At 43.3% G+C, this 14763-nt stretch overlaps 1 protein-coding gene across 3 annotated transcripts in view; it reads left to right on the top strand.

Annotated features, from left to right (window-relative positions):
* Nucleotides 1-14763, top strand: part of tspan9a (tetraspanin 9a) — a 191344-nt gene that overhangs the window by 117608 nt on the left and 58973 nt on the right. The gene's annotated exons all lie outside the window — the stretch shown is intronic.

Raw genomic sequence — 14763 nt, 5'->3', positions numbered from 1 at the left:
GTGGTATTAAATGTGAAGTCTCAGTATGTGATAAGTTTATTTTTTTGAATGCTAATCAGGAAACATTAAGGCACAGTGACGGTTGTCAGTGCAATCATGCGTTTCTAATTATTACATCAGGCTGTTTATTCCTGCTCCTCTCTCTTCATGTTGCTATTCCTGGATGTCATGACGGAGTCAGTGGCATTGCACCAGGTCTCCTTTTGTCGGTGGGGGGCGGGTTAGATTGTAGTGGTAAGGAGTGCATGGGTTCATTAGGGTTGTTCATTCAGGTTGGCGGTTGTATGATTTACAGTGAACATGGGGTTGAAAGCTGCTTTTGGCATGCAAGTGAAAGAGTATACATCTCTACAGCGCAGTCACATTGACGAGCAACGCAATGTGCACCAAGGGGACATGAGCTGAGATGGTCAGATGGTTTCAAGTAATTCTAGAGGAGATGATCTGATTTATGTGCTTCATTTTATTATTTGCTCTTTTAATGAGGTGTCTTTTCCCTTGGGGAACAAATTATGGGTAAAGTTTGTAATTGCTGCAGCAGGATATTTAACTTAATCTGCGTAATTGAAAATGATTGTAATTATCTTTGTCTGAGGTATTCACAGGAAGAAAGGATCCTAATGTAACAGGGCTCTCCGTGCCAAATTTACTCAACAAATAGATTTCACCCAGACAAACCTGGCCAGCGTGTGGCAGGCTCTGCTGTGTACCCATGCATGGGCATTTGTTGTAAAAGTGGGCATCCCTTGAATGTTTACAGAATGGATTAAAGGGCTTATGGGTTATGAGGCCAAGTCTTTTGTGTGGATGCAGCGAAGCGTGAAGCGTAAAAACATCCCAACACTGGGGAATCTACCAACCCCAGCCCACCATGTCACTGGGTTGTGAGCCCTGCTAACTGGGGCAACAGAGTGGGTATTAGCCAGAGCCCAGCTGTGAACAGGCCAGCATTGAAAACACACACACGTACACATGCACCACACAAATGGAGATCCATCTATCCCATTGTCCGCTTCGTGTACTCACACTGCTCATGGCCAAGCTCAGACCCGGAGCTGTGGGGCTCTCTGCTGCTTCAGGGCGATATCTCACTATCATCCTCATATCATTACCCAGTCCACAGAGGCGCAATGGCGGGAGTGATTGGCACAGACATGCAAATGGCTCAGGGGCTCTTCAGTGTGCCTCGCCTTCACGTAAATGTTTGTTTAAGGGAATGAAAAGGGTCAGGACAGCTTAGCTGATCTCAGATTCATTAATGCAGACATCGACTCACCCTAATGTGAGCGAGTCTCAGTTAGTACTCGGTGTCCTCATAGCCTCAGGCCTTGTTTGAATTAGGGATGGAGATTTTAAGCAACACATCTTCAGTGTGAGCAACATCTGCCCTCATACTGTTCTGTGGAGAAGAAAACCATAAGTGCTAAAATATCATGCTACAATTATCCTGTCCAGCATAATTGTGATTCACAATTTTATCCCGATATTCATCAAAATATCCTTTAAACTTTAAACTGGAATCACTTTAACTTTAAGTTTTGTGAAGAAATAAATATTTTTCATTGCATCACAGTTCGGACGCGTCGTTTTTTAGTGAAAAAACAATCAATCGAAGAATCTTGAATGAGAAATCATAACTCATAAGGTCTAGTTCTTGTGAGGGGTACAATGTTCAATCCATGCCTTCAGCCATGGTGACAGGCTTGGGTAATTCACAATAAATCAGGAAGCCCAGTATAGGACTGTACGTCAGCGAGCTAGGCACCTTTTTCGAGTCATTCATGTGAGTATTTTCACTATTATCTCGATTCTTGACTATCATGGTAATGAAAATGCACCACAATCAACTTATTGAGTTATTTTTATCGCAATCCTTGATAAAATCCCATATCTTCCCAATCAACTTCTTAGATTTTGTAAATAAATGCTTATTTTAAATTCGATGCCAGCGTGGGGACAGGAGCAACAAAAGACTGGGAAAGTTGTGGAATGCTGCAAAACACCTGTCTGAACATTCCACAGGTTCATTGGTAACAGATGATTGTATCATGATAGGGTATGAAAGGGGCGTCCTCGAAAGGCTCAGTCTCAAGCAAGGATGGGGCGTGGTTCAACACTTTGTGAAACACATGATTGTATGAAGGATATTATTACATGGGACTGACTTCATTAACATTTTACACATCGTCCAACCTTTTTCGGACTCTGGATTGTATGAAGTGCTACATTCTGCATTAACAGAGTGACCCTATCAGTTCCCTGTATGTCAGTTCTGGCCTGCTTGGCTCGTTTAATAGATCAGAAGCTGCTTCAGTGCACTTTAACAGGTCAACCTTTGTCAGAGGTCACAGGGGCATTATTATCCGCTATCTTCTTGAGGGGCGGTCACGGGGGATTTGTGTGTAGGTGTTTACTTCCAGGGTTCTCTCCAGCTCAGTTTGTGCTTAACCCTTTTCACTGGCAAAACCCCGCCGCTAATAACCGGCTGCTGCACACCACTAATAGGGAGGTGGAAAAGAGGCTTTGGATTTCAAGGCTGGTGGCCTCCGATTCATGTGGAGCCGAGCTTGTTGGCCCCCATGGAAATACATTACAAACATCCCGAGAGTGAGCAGAAACTCTCCCTTTGCCTGAGATTTGAGGACTCGCTCTGTCATTATGTCTGTGGATGCATATGTGTATGTGTGTATATGTGTGCGCTTGTGTGGGGGCAGAGGGACCTTAAGTGGCTGTGGACTTTCCCCAACGCATCAGATCCCCTGCTGTGCAATAATTGAATTTTTACTCTGGTAATGTTCACTTAATGAACACCCACCGTGCATATTTCCTCTTAGTCCCGCAGGTTGATACTCTTGTTTTTTTCCCACCACTAGATCATCTTAATAACGGTTTAATCAGTGTCACGTGGGAGAAGAGTGGGGTGATGTGGAGGTTAGGATGTAGCATGTGGCTGCTGGCTACGTCCTTTAGCATGTGACAGCTTGAGGCTCACCGGTGGCTGGCTGGCAGGCTGGCTTTCTGGATTCTGGAGAAGGGGTGCGCACAGTTGAAGGTTTTCAGAGCCGGGAATGAGCACATTCTGGGATGTAGTGAGGGAGGGTGAGAGGCATGGTGTATCTTGACACCCCTGGGACTGCGCTGCTCTACCTCTGACACTCCAGGAATCACAAGGTTACTGCAGCTGGTAGGGAGGTTTGCTTCTGAAGCTCTGACATCTCATCTCAGGACTGGAGGGGGTACGGTGCGCTGCTGTAACCAGACACCAGGTACGGCGGGGGGCTCTTCTTTCTGACTGTGCACACATGCACGAGCACATTCGCTGTACGCACACAAAAACGCACAGCCATCCTTGGAAGCGTACTCACCACCCACACGCCATCCGCTACCCGGGGCTTACAGTGGTAACTTGAAGCACAAGGTAAACAGCGGCAGGCACTCCAGGCATCTCCATACATGCGCTCATCCTCAGGCCCCCCAGCAGTTGTTCGTGACCATCTGGCTCCTCTTTCTTATGAGGGATTAGAAGAGTCTGAGCTGTAGGGGGAGTTTGGGGCAGATTAGAGCGGTATTGTGTGGTGCGGTTCGGATTGGGAGCATGGCTCCTTCGGACAGCCAGCAATCATTAAAGCAAATGCCCTTTGTGCTGTGACAATCTGCGGTTAAGTAGGGAGGGGGATCGGTTGTGCCCTCTCTTGGACACAGTGGCTGTTTGATCAGCCTGACGGGGTGATTGATCTTATGTCCTGGTGTCAAGGTTGTGAGGATATCAGTGTTGGTGTTGGTGCTGGGAGCAAGGATTTCAGCTTCTTACTCTGCAGCATGCCCTGTTAATCTCTTCCATTCATGATTCAATTTATTGTCCGCTGATGCACTCACTTCTCTCGTCCAGTGACAGTGAGCACCTCTGAAAAGTGAAAAGATTTTAAAATAGGCCCCGAAAACACAAGCAACATCACACACAGTCTCATTTACTTTGTTGGAAGCTGTACAGCAGCTAAATGGGCCCTTCCCAGCTGAACCATTATAAAGCCATATCAAAAGCTAAAGCTCATTTGAGATTCATATTTGAAAGAAAAGTGTCAGCTCAGCACTCTTGTCCTACAAGTACAAGAGGGGTGGTAGTATCAAAGGCGCTCCTTTGTTAGAGGAGAGAAAACCAAATGTGTTTAGCATTCATGAATTCCTGTGCTTACTTAGGGGATTGCTGCAGGATTTATAAACCATTTGGTCCGAGGCAACAGAAGATTAGTTTCCCTATCGATTTAATCACTGAATCTGACATTTAAGGTTTCAAATGTACCCGTGCTCTCGCTCTGATGCTACAAAGACTACGGCTATGGACAGGCTCAACGTGGTTTGTAAGAAGTGCATGTGAATGTCTGAATCTAGTTGAGTGGAATTCCTTCAAGCATTTCACACAAGCCGCCCGTTCCCCAGGGAGCTCGATCTAAGGTGCTGAAGCAATTTGCCTGTTTTTTCATTCCCCATGAAAAGTCCAGTCGTATTTTATAGCTCAAAAGAGTGTGTATGGTAACAGACTTTTAAGGTTGTTTTTTTCTTCTTCTTCTTCTTTTTTTTATGTTTTTACACAAGAGGCACAGCTGAGCTCCATCAGTCACTGCCAGGTGAAACAAGGATTGGGGCACAGGAAAATAGATGAGGGTTGAGTGCGCTCTGCGAGATGATGAAACAAGCTGTATGTGCTGTGCTGTCACATGCATTTAATTCCATCGGTCTGCTGTGAAAAGCTGGCTCTTGAATTGGCTTTGAATGGAGCATCAACCTCAGCCAGTCTGTCCAGCTTAATTTAACGCCTCCAACTATGACAGGATAGGCAGCGATCAATACAAGCACTCACAGGATGTATCCATATCAAGCATTTATATACTGTATAATATGTTTAAATATCAATGTATTGTAGCCAGACTGTGAGATGGCCTCTTAATGTTTACATAGAGAACATCACTGTGTTTATATGAATTGTAATGATTTCAAGTCTTGTAATTAGCATCCCCTATAGACCGCCCCTATGGGCCTTGATTTCGATTGGCTAACCTGCTTGGTAAATATCTCCATATGCCTGCCTTTGTCCAGCAGATCGTCTGGGGGGATCACTCTAATTTACACGTCTCTCTCCGGCTGCTTCGATTTTCCCGGGCTGTGTTGTGTAGCGCCGCTGAGCTCATTAGCTCGTGTTGCAGATCAACTGGGATACTGAGCTGCTGTGTTTCACTCCAGGGGGTCGGGGTAATAGAGCAGGAGAACTGAAGGTGCATTTTTTCCGACTGGGCGCGGTAGGTAGATGGTGCTTTTTGCAAGGGAGTTAAGTCTCCTACCCCATCACTCATCTCTCTCTGAGCAGGGTGGCCTGCAGGCTTGATGAGCTGTTGTTTGGTTTTGCGAAAGGGTGATCACGACACGCATGGGAAGCTGAAAACTGCAGCGCTTTACTTCAGTGAGAGGTGGAGATTAAAGGGGCACTATGTAGTTCTGGAGATGAAAGTCAAACTCAGAAATGTTATGTTTGCAAACTCAAATATAAATAAAATATAAACAAAGTAAAAGTAAGATCAGTTTGTTGTTCAGTTTATTCAGTCATGAAAACAAAGACAGTTTGTTTATTCAGTTTGTTTAGTCATAATAAAACATAAAAAAGTCATTTGTATCATTTGTCACATAATTTTTGACATAAAAGTTGATGTTTGCTAAAAAGTTGCCATAAATCAACAAAGCTGCAGGGGCTTCTTTAGCCCGGTCAGCTGCCTTGTGCTGATGTGTAGTGACAGCTGAGAACAGATGAAATAACGGTAGCTGCCAGGTACAAGAATTGCGCCACATAGATCACCTCGGTCTTGAATTCATAGCATTCATTCATTTGTTCCCTCGCTCACATTACACAAGTGTCTCTCTTTTTAGATTCTGCAGGTGAAGATGGAGCACAGTTGCCTGTATCTACTCGCACATCTGCAAGACTTATTGATAGATCTGAAAACACAAATTCACATTGGCCAGATTTGTTGTCATCGTGGTGTTGGTTGTCAAAATACCCCATCAGCAATGACTGCACCTCACATCAACCGTAAGATTCATCATCTTTTCTTGGCTCCGGCGTTCAAAAAAATGCAGAGATCTTGTTTTTCTAAATATAGGCCAGAGGAGTTCAGAGCAGAGAGAATGGGAGAAGGATGCAAAAAGATGAGTGTCATTAGTTCTGCATATATAAGCAGGAAGCTTTGTAATGACTATGTGCCACATTATGCACCGCAGGCAATAGGAAAGGCACAATCGGTGTTGTGTGTGGTCAATAAAGTGTTTATATTGCTGAAGTAAAAAGCAGACAATATCCTCATAAGTCATGTATTTGGGTTATTGATCAAATAGTGGCCTATCAATTCTTTTTAGCATCTTTTGTGTGTCCAAACAAGGCACACACAAATAGGCTTTTCTTTGCAGCAGAGCCCCAGATTTCATAATGAAATCCCCAAATTGACTGGTATTATCAAGCAAACCGAAAAATACAGTAGTCTGGTTTGGAAAATGAGTGTTATTATGTAGCTTTTCAGCTGCCTTTGAATTTTTCACTTGCAGTCGTGCGGTGACACTTTGTAGCGCCTGTGGATTTGTTGAGATCCAGTAAAGCTGCGAGTCACAACACAGACACACTGAGCTCTGATATGGTCAGTGCATGCTTTTGAAGTGCCGTTGCAGTCTCTGCCTATGACAGATATCGCTGAATGTGCGCTCACTTAATACTGCTTTGTAAGCTTTTTTTCAGCTGCAGAAATATCCCACTTTATTTTAGTTTGTGGTCCCCGGAATGTTTTATTTAATGTTGCTGCAGCAAAACATGCTGGAGCGTGCAGCGCCACAGATGAAAAATGCATCAGTGCTACGTGTGTCCTTGTTCAATGGGGGTGACTACAAACTATCTATCCTCACACTCTCTTTTCACCCCAGGACAAGCAATCAATGCTTATCTGCACCTAAGCAGTGAATTAATGTGAAATGTTAGCTCGCTAGTCCAGCTACTCAGCATTTTTTCTGACACCTAAAGGCAAATTACAGTGAAATCAATGTTTCCCAGTCTGTCTCCACCTCCAGCTCTGCTGAGGAGGCTTAGAGAATATCATTTTCTTGATCTTCGGAGAGCAAACTAATTTCCTTTTAGATTCCCCTGCTCATGTTTAATTAACAGTATATGAGATGTATCTATGAAATAACTGCGGATCCTTAAGCTGTGCACACATTTTGTTTTAAATAGTTGTTTTAGCAATGCACAGGTTGTAATTTCCTGGTGAAAGAGTCATGTGGAAAGGCTGTTTTTTACTTACAATACTAGCTTCAGTTCAGTCTATCAGAAGATGAGCTGTGGTGTCCTGCGTGCAGCTCCCTAAGTTCTCCAGAGGTTATCAGCTGCAGGCTGAGGATGCATCAATGACTGACTCTAAGACCCATTTCCCTGGGGCCACTACCTTCAAATTGTTTCAATTGGTCCTGATTTGTTTCCCACCACGATCCCACTCACTCACGCCTACATAGCATCGTTGGGAGCTGTTTCCACTCATCTACCTCCTTTCCCTTTTTCTAAACATTTAGAGACCCAGGACACAGACACAAGGGCAGCACAAAACATTGAAGATATGAGCAGCAGATTGACTTTGAATCTGTGTATTTTACATGTGTCATCTTGAATTTGGGTCAGGGACTCGGGCATTCACTGCCTGAATGGTAATAAGCCCAGGACACATCTCCAGCAGGGCTCCGGCACGCAATGAGGCACCCACTCGACCACGTTGTTAGCCGTGACAAATGAGAGACAGATTTATGCCTTTAACGTTCGAGGATGTATTGATTTATTTGGCTGAACCTCTGGAGACTAGTGCCGCGTTCTAACTCAGCCAGAAAATGCAACATATTGTAGCTTTCTAGACGGGAGCGCATCAGCAAACACGCTGACTAGATGATCGCCTGACATGTTTTTATTGCTATTTTTTAATGGGGGCAATTTCCCATACTATATGCAATGTACTGTGCAATTCATACCATCAGCCCATGTATTAGACTGTTTGTTGTGATTTGAAATGGATGCCTACCTTGTTGTTTTCAGAGAGCGAAACCCAGATCTTCATCAGAGCAGGTTGGTGCGGTGCTCTCGTTATGTCTGATCCAATTTGAGCTTGACTCCTATTTGATGTGCATGAGGTGCGCGCACAACTGGCTCTGATATTCTCCCTGAAGAGGAAGATACAGTAACTAGTCAAGATCCCTCAGAGCTACAGTAGGAAGATAAGTGAGCGTCTGACAGACTGTGTAAACCTAGTAGGGATTATTGCCATTCTTCATTCCTACAGATTCTTCCTTATCATAGCCACGCTTTAAAACCGTCCCCTTGACTTTGCCCAGGTCTTATCACACAACGAAGGCAAATGGTTCTGCTTGTTTATTTCACACACATATACAATCACCAGTGTTATTGCCAGACATGAAAGAGCATTTGCTCTGTGCATCTGTTCTGTTTTGGAAGATATCAGGGTTTTTAGTGTCCTCGAAGTCAGAAATCTGAAGCAGTCTGGTTGCCTGCAGCATTATATAAAAGGGAAGCATGTAAAACCAGCCTCGTTGCATCGCTTTGGTTTTCTATCTGGGGCAGAGAAGGATGTCTCAGATCTTGCTTTTGAGAGAGAATTTGACAGTTTTATTGCATGGGAGAGAGGCAAGCGCTGTTGGTTGTCAGTAATTGCCCCTGAAATGACTGAATGTTCAGGTTGGGGGTGTTTGCTTCCGTGTTGTAAATTCCTGTCTCAAAATTTGAGTTGTTTAAATTGAACAGCCCACAAAAAGTGCAACTATTTGCCTTGAGCCCACATGCATTGAAGGTAAACTGCCAATTTTTCAAACAGATTTTTTACGATGTGAACAATGGTTACTAAGCTTTTCGCGCCATCTGATGGACTTCTGCTTGCCTACACAGTAGGGTTGTTGTTCATACCAGAGCAGGTATAAGACAGGAGACAAACCACTTACAGTGTTACAAATTGGACTTTAAACGCCAGAAATGGAGGTTGTATGACACATATCCCACCCCACCCCCCCAAAAGCCAATTATCTGCTTTGTCACAGCTGAACCTGGAAACCCATCAGCCAGTTGGGTTGTCACATTGATGGGAGTGCACATTTTCAATGGATTTGGCGCAGCTGTAGATGAACTTCGAATTGACATGGAAGAGGAGGATATCTCGCTTATACACAGGATTACCATGAAGGGTGGGTTATTCAAACATCAGACACAAAACTCTGTTCTGGTGGAACCAGTCATAAAAGACATGAACAGTGAGCATGCATAGCAGAAGTATAAATTTTTAAAGCCTTTTTATCTGAATTGAAACACATTTTTTATGTTGCTCTGACCGTTGTAAGTGAAGTTATGGCTCTCTCTCCATCCATTAAGATAGGGGCCTGTCCGGGGGCATTGCCAAGATGGCTGATGAGTGGTGAGACTTGCCTAAAAGAACTTAATCTCACTCAGATTGGATACAAAGAGCACAGAAGTCAGATCCACCCAGCTCAGATCTAACTAATAGAGGTGGGAATCACAGAGTAACTCACGATACGATGCAATCCAGGATGCGTTGCCCACAGTAACGATAGCATCACGATACAGCAATTCTGCAATAATCGGTAGATTGCAAGACAATCATCTGCTGATACATCATGATATTGTTCTGACTTAAGAATACAAAATACTTGACTAATGTTCTAATGTATTTATTCACCGCATTGTGGTGTCAGTTTCACAACATTTGACACTAATTGGGATGAACAATGTACATTAAATGCACAGACTCACACACAGTGACTGCAACATGTTCTCATGTGCCATCATTCCATTGTACCACATGTTTTAATAAAAATATTAATATCTACGACAGCGTTTCAATAAATGCACCTCAGGCAGGAGCTTTTATTGGTCAGGTGCGGCACAGTGCATTCTGGTCGTTGTGGTTTTTCTACCTTTTTTAGCAAAAGGAATACCACAGCCCTTTTGGTCTGTTTTCTTTTGTCATGTTGCACCAATTTTAAAAAAAATGTTTCCGTCTTTCTACTGCAGAGACATAAAACTACATTCTTTCCAGCATTAAAATCCTCCTAAAGCTTAATCTCTCATAAAGTCTAGCTCTTATTAAGTCTAATTCAGTTAATGAAATATGCTTCAAACGAATAAATGTGGATGTGCGCAATTCTATCCATTTTCGAGGGAATTCTTAATTAAAGATCATGTCCCCCTCACTCGCCATGTGTCGTTTGCAGTCCCTGTGAGTGGTGATTTTTTTCTGCACAGATGTCTCCATTTCTCTTATTAAGCCACCCAGGCTTCAGTAATGGGTGACTTGGGATGGCGGCGGAATACAAAAGAGTGAGTCACAGTGGAGCTCAGTGTGGGCAGACCGGGGTTAGAAAAAGAAGTCTTATTTGAGAAGTTGATTATGGTGTTATCACCACCCTCAATGAATGATCTCATTCATCCATAGTGAGCCAGAGTAATTATAAGCAGACACCTTGTGCCTGAGTGTGCACTCGTCAGAGTAGTGTGGTGAGACAAATCCCCATCACTGTGTTTGGTCCGGTGATAATTTCAGCAGCATGTTTGGGGTCAGCCCATTAATGCCCTTTCCATTTCATACCTATTTCTGCTATTTCAGGGTTGGCTTTCTGTCATGTTAGATCTCCATCAGCACAGAGTTTTGAGTGTGCTCACACTGGTTGCACGCTCTTTTCTTGAGCACAGTTCACAAGTAAAGTGGGACAGATGGGGCTGGCCAGATTTTTTCTCCCCAGTCCCCTTCTGAGAGGACAGTCTGGCAAGCCAAAATTGCTGTCCTTTTCCAGGGTAGGAAGAAACGAAGCATGAAGGCAGGCAGGGAGGGAGGGGAGGGGAGGGGAGGGACCTCTTCCCAAGAGCAAGAGAGGTGAACACATTGATGTTCGATGACAGCTCCCAGAGAAGTGAATCACTGTCGCTCTCACATCCCTCCCTCTCCCTCCTCAACATCCACATCATGTCAGTTTGGTTTTACTCCTGGGGACAAACTTGAAAATCATTTGGTCTTTTTCATTTTAGCAAAACAGCAAACTAGAGAATAGTGTGGAGTTACCGGTGTGTTTTCTTGACCTCTGTTTCAGTAAGGTGACGGGTCTGTTTGATAAATTGCCGCTTTTTAGCCCATAATTTGCTGCACTCCATTAACTATGTGTTTTCATCAGGTAAATGCTCACATTTGATTAAAGAGCAACTAAATCTTTCATGACGAAGGGAACCGTTGGATCATTTGCACCTCTGACTACGTGCAGCATCACAGTTGGCCATGATCAAATGCAGTGCGTTGTACTTGGTCACTGCGGCATCTGTCGTCCACACCAAACCTCTGCAGGGGGCCTAAAACTGAGACCTGAACCCAGCTTTGATTAGCCAGTAAGCCATACGTTCTTTCATATGGCAAGCAGGGGGCAACTCCACTGGTTTCAAAAAGAAGTCTGATTGTATGTAAGCTTATGTAAAAATGACCCGACTTCTCACTTGTTTTATAACCTCGGTAAAAAAGATTCCTAGTAAGTTAATGCCCTCAATCGCTAGTTTCAAGTCTTCTTCAATACAGCATGATGTTCAATTTGTAAATTATGGTCCCATTTAGAGTAAAATAGACAATAAAGCAGGGTTCGCTTTAGGGTGTTGCTTCCTTGTGATTGACAAGTCCCAACCATGGCATGCCCTCGGGTTCTCAGTCAGATCCGATCAGGGCATCCTAACCAGCTCCACTCTCTTGTCCAAATATGGTCGCTTCTAAATCCAGAAACACAAAATGGAAATGGCTATGACTAACAAGAGACAATAAATTACCTGCCTTACCAAGATCAACTTGGTATCTTCCTAATGTCGTTCAGATGAATGTGGCTGCTAATCTCGAATCTTCTCTCCCATCTGAACTTGACAGCAGTCCAGACAGTTAGAATTCAGAACAGGACCTTGTTCAGGCAAAATCACAGTGCTCTTTAAGAGTTGTAGAGAAAAGTTTTTATCTACTGTCAAAACAAGTTCCTGAAGTTTCCACGATGTAATGGCCTTCATTTGGGACCTTTAAGAAGCTCCCCTTTGCCAGATTTCACTTTATTTCATCTGTAACTGATTAACTGACAAGTTACATTTGAAATAATCCAACCCCAGGCCAAGGCTTTACACAAAAGCTTCAGACAGTGTTAGACAAAGAGGGCTGCTAAATGTCAGGGTGACAGGATTTTCAGCCTGTGTGTAGTCACTCTTTAACAACTCATATATCTGCAGCAAAGCTATCTGCACATGGATTCAGGTAGATGGTAGACAAAGTTGAAATATATTTTTGCCATCCTCTGTGACATAATTTACAACCCGATGTCACATAAGATCTACAACCAGAAGCTAATAATTGTGTTTTTTCAGTCCAACCATGTTGGGAATGAGTGAATGACCTTGTGTTTTCAAGGTTTACAATAGAATACTAAGAGAAAGCTGCATTTTATAGCTACATGCATTACAGGAATGATTACATAACTAATAGACTTGAATGAATAATTTCATTTAATATATTTTATTCCACATTCTTTTTAATCAATTCGACATCACCATAGCAACATACCGTCATGCATGTTTAGTTTTGTTGTCCCACCATCCCATCCGGATGTTTGTTTGTTTGCCCCATGCGGTCTAGAAGGTGTTGCTTGAATCCATGTGAATGCAGCATTAATTAGCATCAGTGAAATACCCAATTGCCATTTTATACAGCTGCAGTTATATTTCCATAACCAGCTTTTAAAACACACAGAGATAAATAAATAAGCATTTGATGAACAGATGAAAAGTGAGCACAGGTGTATCTGGAGAGAAGCAGTCAGACAGAAGAATTAAACTCTCGCTAAACAAGTAAGTTGCTGTTTCCCTCTGACAGCTTTGAACTCCCCAGCCTGATTAGCTGTGCTAAGAACATACCCCAGTGTTCAGGTTCATTTTCTGCATTATTCGTCTATAACGCATGTGATTTAAATTCCGTAATGCCGTGCTGGGCTTCATTATTCATTTGTTTTGTGTCAGTGTGTGGCTGTGTATAGATTATTCATGTATACAGCCAGCCAGAGTGGGCCTCTAAATATTTTGCAGTATATTCAGTGACCATATACATACAGTACTGTATCTGTATTCTAATGTATGGCTGTGCAGGATGTAGCAGACCATCATTTAATGTCAGGAGAGGACTTCTCATGTGATAAAGACGAGGAGTGCGTTAGCCCTTATCTCACATGTGAAGGCTTCTATGTTTTTTTGCCGGCCTCCGTCGATACTATTGAGAGCCCAGTAATTGGCACATAAAAGCACGTCTCTGTTTGCTTTAGTAGGAGAGTGTTCTTCCGTCTTCAAAAGCCCCTCCCCTCCCACTGTGGTTCATTTTTCATCGCAGTGCTTACCTTGCAAAAGAGATGTGAGGGGAAAAAATACTGTCCTGCAGCATGTTCTCAGTCTGTCTTCATTCCTTCCATAGTCTGTTAGAAAGATGAAGGACTTCCTCTGTCGTCTGCTATTTTTTATCCAGAATTGGCTGGCATGACAGGGTCCATGAAGCTATGGATCACACCTGTGATAGGTGCAAACTACAGCTAACCAATTATAACATTTAGGACAAATACATCAACCTGATCATTTCTCTGAAGGCATCTTTTTAATTTTAAAGATGGAAACATGCAAAGATGTATTGTGGATAAGTCACAAGAGGGCCCCAGCTGTGATTATACTGACAAATCTTCCTCAATAGCAATCACATTTCACGCTGTCCTAAATGAGAATGGCTTTATTAGCCTGGTTTAGCTGCAGATCCAGTATCGTCAGAACGTGCTGTGGCGGAGGATTCGGCTGTTCTTCATATTAACTGTGGTGGGCGGTCAGCTTTATCGCCCATAGCGTTCCTTTGTGATGATCAGCAGTTTCTATTTTCACTGGTGAGACGAGAATAACTTCATTCAAAGACACATTTATTTGCAGAGGATGTGCTCCGGTAAGGACGAAAAAACAAAACATCAATATGCTTTGAAGCAGTTTCACTCTGCATCAGTGCTGGTTACAGGAAGACGGAGAGAGTGCAGCGGCAGGGATCCAGATCTTCATTATATCGGAGTCCATCTCAGATGCAGGCTGTTGTGTCCGCAGAGATTCACAGCGCTTGTTGTGTTAGTGAGGATGGTGAGTGTGAAGGCACTGCATGAGAGTATGAGCGCAGAGCTGCATGCAGTTTGCTGTCAACATTTTTGTGTGTCTGCATAATGCATCCACTTGACTTCCAGTGTACTAAGAAGGCAGTCAAGGTCAGGAAAGTGTAGCCCATGTATATTCATACACACAGCTTTGGAGTCATGTACATTTAAATGCTGCATTTGCTGTTTTGCACTTCCGAACATGGAGAGAAACTCGTGGTTTATGGCTTTGCTTTGGTACTGTCAGTCACTGACAGATCTCCCCTACTAGCGTAGCTGACTGCATCCAACCAATTATTGTAGTCAGTGTGATAATACACCAATCAGCAATAACAATAAAACCACTGACAGGTGAAGTGAATAACAGTGATCATCTCATTACAATAAAATGTTCCTCCAGAGAAATTGTGGGTCCCGGCATTCATGTGGATGCCACTTGACACGTACCACCCACCCAAACACCATTGTAGATCCAAGTACCCTGTCATCATG

Source organism: Pagrus major, chromosome 8 (genome assembly GCF_040436345.1).
Source record: "Pagrus major chromosome 8, Pma_NU_1.0".
NCBI classification, from domain to species: Eukaryota; Metazoa; Chordata; class Actinopteri; order Spariformes; family Sparidae; genus Pagrus; species Pagrus major.
The sequence above is the reverse complement of the archived record's forward strand: the minus strand, read 5'-3'. Positions and strand labels throughout refer to the sequence as shown.